Source organism: Sapajus apella, unplaced genomic scaffold (assembly GCF_009761245.1).
Source record: "Sapajus apella isolate SASKATOON/1434 unplaced genomic scaffold, GSC_monkey_1.0 scaffold185, whole genome shotgun sequence".
Lineage (NCBI taxonomy): Eukaryota > Metazoa > Chordata > Mammalia > Primates > Cebidae > Sapajus > Sapajus apella.
In genome coordinates, this window is record NW_022437125.1 from 1,173,330 (window position 1) to 1,180,057 (window position 6,728).

Below are 6,728 nucleotides of genomic sequence, written 5' to 3' on the forward strand. Positions count from 1 at the left end.
TGGCGGGGCACCTGGCGGGGCACCTGGCGGGGCACCTGGCGGGGCACGTTGGGTTGCTCCTAGGACGGCCCCCAGGGTTTGGGCTGGCTTGGGGCTTCCTGCCTCTCTCTCTCACCCCATGGCTGTGCCAGCTGGCATGCAGCCCTGATTCAGAACTCAGGTGGGAGAGGCCTTCTCTGTCACCTGGCCCCCTTGCTACCTCCCACTGGGGCCTGTCTCCACAGTGGGTGAGATGAATGGCCCCAGGCATGGGGTCCCCTCTGCCCTCCGGGGCCATCCACTGCATGCCAGGAAGGGGCCATTTCCACACTTGGCTGAACTCTTGGTTCTGGCTCTGGGCCAGGGCTCTTGCCTGTGCCCTCTCCCTGAATCCTCCCCGGGCAAGGGACACTGATTCTCTTGACTCCTTGGCACAAGGCTTGTTGTCTGGATACTCTTGGAGAGGGCTTGGGGGCGAGAGGTCCCTGCTTCTCTTGGAGGCTGTGGGTGCCGCAGATTGGGCTGTAGGCTTGCACAGAGGAGTTTGGCCTCTCCAGTGCCCTTCAGGGAGATTCCAGCGCAAGAGGGACAATGTGGAAGGTGACAGAGGTGGGGCTTAGAAGAGTCTTTTCCCCGGCCCCCGCCTGATCTGCAGGTTGTCCAGGGCACATGTACTCAGCATCTGCTCTGAGGACATGTGGGCTTATTTCCAGCTTTTTTTTTTTTTTTTTTTTTTTTTGAGACAGAGTTTTACTCCTATCACCTAGGCTGGAGGGCAATGGTGCAATCTTGGCTCACTGTAACCTCTGCCTCCCAGGTTCAAGTGATTCTCCTGCCTCAGGCTCCTGAGAAGTTGGGATTACAGTCGACTGCCACCACACCCGACTAGTTTTTTGTATTTTTAGTAGAGATAGTGTTTCACCATGTTGGCCAGGCTAGTCTCGAGCTCCTGACCTCAAGTGATCCATCCACTTGGCCTCCCAATGTGCTGGGATTATAGGCATGAGCCACCGCACCCGGCCTCCAGAAGCTTCTTAGAGGGGGAAGAAGAGGTGCAGGAGGAAGGCCCAGGTAGTGGGGCTGTAGGGGCCTGGGCCCTGTCCACCACCAACTGTCCCAGAGGGTGACTCAGGAGGGGACTTGGTGCTGGGGCCCACATGGGGGTAGCAGGACCCAGCATCTCCTCATCAGTACCCCCACGGAGACCTGAAGGTGCCCGAGCACCATGGCACCCTCCAGGGCCCAGGCACAAAAGAACTGGTCCTGAATGAACTCCCGCAGGCTGGACTGGGACAGCTTCATGAGATGCTCTAGGGATGGGGCGGGCATCAAGCCGGGAGGGGTCCCTGGGAGAGGTTGTTGTCCTCACGCTGTTTCCACCATGGACCCCTCCCACAGGGCAGTGTCTTGTCCTTTTTGGGCCACCCCCGGGGTCCAGCTGTGCACAGGAGGCCACGGCCAAGGCCAGGCTGGGGCAGGGAGGTGCTCACCCACCTTTCATCAGGATCATGTGGAGGCTGGGCTCAGTGTCTGGTGTCTGAGAGGTTTCTTGGTGCCCTGACCCTCAGATTGGAGCACAGGGTGATGGGAACACTGTGAGGGTGCGATCTGTCCTGCGTGGTCCCCTGCCTGGCCTTGGGCACGACAGGACTTGATTCTGTGAACTTTGAAGGCTGTGTGCCGTCAGGATGTGCTCGCCCTGGCTGTGTGTCTTCAGAACGTACCTGGGTGAGCCCCAAGGATGTCTGTGAAGACAACAGGCGTGGGAGGACCTGGCCTTTCTGAGCTGGGGGCTGCGGGCTCAAGCAGGGCCCTGGAGCAGCAGGGACTCCTTCCCGTGGGACGAGATCCCCCCACCCCACTCCCCTGTGAGGCTGGATCAGAAGACGTCCTGCAGGTCCTCAGGGGGGAGACTCATTTCAGTGGGGATGTGGCTCAGCCCCAGCCTCTGCAGGGGGATGTCAGCTCTGGGGCACTGCCTGGTTTGTGTGCCCTGTGGGTACCTGCCTGTGCCTCCTGCCAGATGGGGGTGAGCCAGGTCCTCCTGGGGGAGCTGGATCCCTGGGCTGGGGAAGCCAGGCACTGCGAGGCAGGAGGGTCCCTGGGCTGGAGGTGCCAGTGCCTGCTTACTTCATCAATGAGGTACCAGAGGAGTCAGCGTAAACGTGGAAATCTGGGAACGCAGCTCGTCCTTGTCCTGATGGAAGTAGCAGAAGTCCTCAGGGTCCCCCTGGGGCCTGCCCCCAAAACGTCCCTATTCCAGGCACCTCTGCAGACCCTTCCCTGAGGGACAGAACACGAGTGGTGGCTGGGACGCCCCTGACACCTACCCCCCGGCACGGACCCCCGGGGACACACTTCCCTTAGCCCTGCTCAGCCCGAGCCTGGCCCCTGCTCCAGGTCAGGAAAAGGAAATTCAAGTCCAAAGTTATGGAGAACTCTACGTCCCTGGCTGGGACTGAGCCTCTTGCCAGCCTCAGCAGGTGCTCAAGTCTCCTCTCTCCCCCTGGCCCATGGGACTCAGGCCTCTGGGAAGGAGTCGAGGAGACTGTCCACTCACCAAATGTCACAGGATCTTTGGGAAGGAAGTTAATAACACGTGCTTCTGATGGGCTGGCACAATTTGGACTATGGAATCCTGAGAAGCCCCTGACCCATCACGAAATCAGAGTCCCAATCCCACAACATGTGGAGCCATCAGCTGGAAGGGCTCTGATAGGGTTATGGTGGAGGGGACTGTGGGAAGTAGAAAAGTTCCTTTTCAAAGTTTCCCTGTTAAGGAATAAATCATAAGCGTGTTAATAACTTTGTTAAGCCCTATCCTATGTAGCTGTTAGACATGCCATGCTGACAGGCACGTAGTACGTTCTATGTCCTTGTACTTTAACCAAGATATCTGTGCTCACAAGGCATGTCCCAGCTCTCCATTGCTTTTACCCGTTTAGAAAAGTTTTAAGTTGTTAGCCGGTCGGGTTTTGGTTTAGATTGTGAGGTCTGGCTCTAGCCAATGGAGATCAGACACAGCAGTAAGGACGACTCCAAATGTGTAAGGAGCAAATGTGTGTGTTTTCCCTTTGTTCTTTGTACTCTCGTGGCACGATGGCCAGCAGGGGTGCCCTTCCTGCAGTCCAGGAAGTAAAAGTTGCATTGCTGAAAGGTCCTTTGTCTCAGTGCTGATTTTTCTTTGCAGCACCAAGCATCTATTTCCAACATCGGAAAATTGGACCTCTGCCAATTTTCTGGTGAAGAAGAGGGCTTCTTGGATCCAAACTCATTTTGTGACAAGAGCCACGTCCGTCAGGCACTTCGGTGACTTGTTCAAAATGTCTCCTGGGAGGACCGTCCTGGGACACTGCCAAGGTCTGGGGGGCTTTGGGGCAAGTCTGGGAGGACGGCATCATGACTTGCTCTGTAATGCTGCAAGTAATCACAGCCTTGACCTCTTTCCACCTCATTTTGACATCTTTGAGACCCCTCTTCTCCTGCTGGGATGTCCAAGCCAGCAGTGAGCTTGAGTCCTACCTATGGCATCTTGGTCGGCTGCAAATGCTGAATTTTAAAGAAGCAACGACACCCCCCCACCCGAGACACCCATGCCGTGAATATGGGAATGTGACCTGGGAACACCGTTGCCTGGGAATACTCACGGGGTTAGGTGCAGAAGACGCCAGTATGACAGGAAAGGAATCCTGCTGTCTAGACAAAAGAGAGTTTTGCTTCAGGCAGATGCTGTTTCATTTTGTCTACACACCCTGATGACAAATCCAACTCCAGGTTCCGAAGATCTGCCAAATAAGCAGTGACCTTTTCAGGGCAGCTGATTTTTTTTTTTTTAATAGGAAATTTCTGGTAAAATTCACTTTCAGTGAGCCTGGTGTGATGGCCCGCGCCTGTAATCCCAGCACTTTGGGAGGCCGAGGCAGGCAGATCACAAGGTCAGGAGTTTGAGACCAGCCAGGCCAACATAGTGAAACCCCATCTCTACTAAAAATACAAAAAATTAACCAGGTGTGGTGGCAGGCACCTGTAACCCCAGGTACTGGGGAGGCTGAGGCAGGAGAATCACTTGAACCTGGGAGACACAGGTTGCAGTGAGCCGAGATCCCGCCACTGCACTCCAGCCTGGACGACAGTGCGAGACTCTGTCTCAAAAAAAAAGAAAAAACAAAAAGTTTGGCCCAAGCCGGGAAGATATGTCCTGTCTCACAGAGGCCTTTCTAAAATCAAAACTCGTTCCTGAGGTGAGTTTGGTGGTGGGCGGGCAGCGGGGACAGAGGACTCACTGCAGACTCCCAAGGCAATTGGTAACTTTGTAAACCATCCACATCCTTGGGCCCTGTCAACGTCCCTGTGACCCAGAGGGGTCCAGAGTGAGGGGGTTGAGGTGAGCGGTGGGGGGGCGCAAAAGCATGGGCTAACCCCTTCCCTCCCTGCTTCCCAGGGGAGCCCAGGACCCTCCCACCAGGGCACATTGGGAGAGGCGAGGCCTCCTTCCCTGGAGGGAGCAGCCTGAGCTGTGGCTGCTCACACTTGGCAATGATGTCCCCCGCTCCTGTGCAAGTAGGGTAGCCATGTCTTCCTCTATGTCCACCCTGTGGGACAACATTGCCCGAATGCTACGCTGCACCTAAGCCCTTCAGAGAACACCTGGACCGCTCCCAGGAACTCTGAGACTCTGCCGGCCAGGTGAGCCCCATGCCACCACTGCCCTGGGTGAAAAGGGGCTGGACCCAGCGGCCCCATGCCTACTGGGGTCTCTGGAGTCTCTGCCCCCGACCAGAGGTGGGTACCTTCCTGAGGACTTGAGAATGGGGGGACCTTGACACAGAGGCCTGTTGTCCCCAGACGCCCCAAGACAGGCCCACAGGGGATGGACTGCGTCCCCCTGCCGAGGGGGAGGGGTGTGATGCGCTATTCCAGGCACCTGGAGGCAGACAGGGATCAGGGACCAGAGAGCTCCATACACTCAGCCTCCGAGGTCGCTCAGGGACCACGAAGATGCCGAGTTTCCTACAGGGAACAAGACACCCTGTGACCGCTCCATTTCACTCCACCTCCACTCCCTTTGGCCAGTGAAGCCGCGTCAAGAATAGCAGCAGCCAAACGGAGGGCGCTTGGTTTGGGCCACGGCCACCCTCTGTGCTCATGGAGATGTCTCAGGTGGAGGGATGGTGGGTCCCACCATTCTGAGCTGTCAGTACAGAAAGGGGCCTTGCGTTCCCGGGTTCTTTCCAAGAAAGAACGAGAGAACTCGGGACTTGGTCCTGGAGAACCCCAGAGGGACCCCTGCCACGAACAGTCAGGGAAATGCGAGGCCTCTAGAGGACCAGGCAGAGAAAGGGCCACGTGGGGAAGAACCCCAGACCCAGCGAACAGGATGAATGAACATCACCCTCTGGCCAGCCCTCTGGGGGGTCCTTCATTTTCCACAACTGCCCAAAGAGAGAGGGCTCCCCACCCCACTCCCAGACAAGGGGCCCCGTGTGTCCAGTGGGTCCCACAGCAACCCCCACTGATTGCTCCTGAAGTCTGGGTTTACCAGATCTCCTCCTACGGGGACCCACCTTAGGGCACAGACTTGGACGGAGGACCACCCTCCACCCCACCCACAGGGGCTCCGTCTTGGGGGCTCTTCCAGGGTAAGGCTCAGCTCCATTGGGGTCAGAAACCCCAGGCAGATGTGCAAATGTGCAATCCAGGGCAGGGAGGCCGCAGAGGTCAAGGCTTGAGTTCAGCCTGGCACAGGGCAGGGCTGAGGGCACGGCCCAGCATCATGTCTGGGTTTCTGGGCCAGTTACTGCCCCTCTGACCTCGGGGGTCTCACCTGTTCAGTGGGTACACTTGGGGACAGCACCCCCCCCACCTTGGGGATGCCGTAAGGATGAAGGAGATGACCATCTACAAGGTCAGCACAGAACAGGCACCCACTGAGTGCTGCTGGCCACCGGGTAGTGACTGTCCGAAAGCCAGCAGCAGGGAAGAGAGCGGCTCGCGCTCTCCTAAGTCTGATCAGGCAGCGGTGCTGAGATGTGCCTCTCACCTAGAAAAGGGTCCTCTGTGCACAGCCGCTTACAGACACCGCTGTGTCTCCAACTGCTCCACGACACGGAGGCGGGCGGAGGGTGCTTGGCACAGCGACAGCGTGGGTACCAGAGCTGCTGACCAGAGTCAGCAGCATCATCCTCTGCCCCCCGAATGGTCAACATGGATGCGTGCAGTTTGTCTGTGCATGTGAGCATGCACGTGTGCGGGTGAACACGTCTCTCCTCCAGCTGGTCCTGGCTGCCCCACTCACGCCTGCATCCGGGTCCCTGTCACTGTGGCCCCAGGGCCTGTGGTCAGCATCAGAGCACCCATGGGGGCTCCTCAGCCTCTGCTCTCTCCATGCTGGGTGGTTCTGGGGAGGCAGATGGGGCAGGGGCAGAGGGCAAGGGCAGAGGGCAGGTGCCTGCCTAGCGGCGACTTGGGTACTGTGTAAAGTGCCAGGCCTGTGTGGCAGCGCCAGATTCAATGCGCCTTCTCATCTCCTCTCCCCAGAAGCCCACTGGGGTGCTGTGACTGGTGTACCTCTCCCTACAGAAGGAGGCTTCAAGGACAAACCCCTGGCCTGAGATCACCCAGGCTTGCACTGGCCAGGGCCCACTGACCAGGCCTCCCCACTGAACAGGTCCTTGCCGACCACGCCCCACAGTGACCAGGTCCCACTGACCAGACATAGACTGACCTGGTCCTGCTGACTGCATCCCACA